Source organism: Capsicum annuum, chromosome 4, assembly GCF_002878395.1.
Source record: "Capsicum annuum cultivar UCD-10X-F1 chromosome 4, UCD10Xv1.1, whole genome shotgun sequence".
NCBI lineage: Eukaryota > Viridiplantae > Streptophyta > Magnoliopsida > Solanales > Solanaceae > Capsicum > Capsicum annuum.
This window is the reverse complement of record NC_061114.1, coordinates 9,127,173-9,128,814: the sequence shown is the minus strand read 5'-3', so window position 1 is coordinate 9,128,814 and position 1,642 is coordinate 9,127,173.

Sequence of the window (1,642 nt, the reverse complement as noted above, 5' to 3'; positions counted from 1 at the left end):
ATTTAAAGGTCATATTTGTGCAGTTTTGAATAGTTAAAGGTCATATTTGTGCACTGTCAAAGTTTAAGGTCATATTTATGTATTATGCCTTTAGATTTTAAGTTGGAAGCGCCCAGTTTTGCGTGTTGAACACACATTTTGCCACGTAGGATTGGAGGTCATATTTATGCAGTTTTGAATAGTTAAAGGTCATATTTGTGCACTGTCAAAGTTTAAGGTCAAAGTTATAATTTGATGTCAAGTTTATGGTCACTTTTATGTATTAACTCTTTCTACTTTGTAGATACAACAATAGACTTTATGACTACTACCAGTAGCCTCCCGTAATTTCTTCTTCATATTCTGATAAATTTGAAGAAAAAAGTTAATGGAGATTGTAAATTTTAAAACAAATTAACACGATTGTTAATGGAGAATTTGAAAATTTAAAAAAAGTTAATTACGATAATAAATTTGAAAACAAATTAACAAATTTGTAAAAAAAAGTTATGAAAACAAATTAACCTCCAAATAAATTTGAGGAAAAAAGTTAATGGAGATTGTAATTGGAAGTTGAAGTTTGAATATGTTGAAGTAGTGGATGATAAGTTGATAACACGATTGTAATTGTTGAATTGATAAATTTGTCAGATATTTTACCATAATTTTGGGCGAGTTTTAAGGAGTAGGAGGCACAAAAATAGGGTGAGTTGTAATGTATCAGCAAATATTAGGGTTTTATGAGTTAGAAGGGATTTTTGCAATATATTTAGTAAGATGGTATTTAAAGTAATATAGAAAAGTTAAGGTGTTGACTTATGTAGTTTTTCCTAAATATTATCTATACGTGATATTACGATTTGTAACACATATATCTTACCTTTATTGATGTGACTACGTGCTTTTTGTTGAGGCTATAGCACTTTGATATGTTAGTTTTTTTCTTTTTATAATGGTGTTGTTCGGATAAGCTTTCGTACACCTCGATTAAGTTTATGGAATAGATATATGTCGTCTCCTACCAACGTATCAGGTAACTTTATCTATCGAAACTATGAAAAATGAGACATTTTGTATGTTATATGGTAAATATTTGTCTACGTGAAATATTTATGATTCGTAACACACATATCTTACCTTTATTGATGTGACTATGTGCTTTTTGTCGAGGCTATAGCATTTTGATATATTTTTTTTCCTTTTTTAACAGTGTGACAGTGTGACTCGATCAGCTTTCGTACACCTTGACTAAATTCACGGAATAGATATGTGGCATCTTCCACCAACGTATCGAAATAACTTTTATCCATCAAAACTATAATAAATGGAACGTTTTGATATGTTATATGGTAAATATTTATCTACACGAATATTTACGGTTCGTAACACACATATCTTATCTTTATTATATCATTTTTTAAATGTTGATATTTTGTTTTCTTTTTATAACGGTGTGTCTCGATCAATTTTCGTACACCTCAACTAAATTCATGGGATAGATATATATTGTCTCTTACCAACGTATCAGATAACTTTATCCATCAAAACTATAACAAATGAAACATTTTGATATGTTATCTGATAAATATTTATCTACAGGGGGTATTTACGGTTAGTAACACACATATCTTTCCTTTACTATAGCATTTTTGATATGTTAATA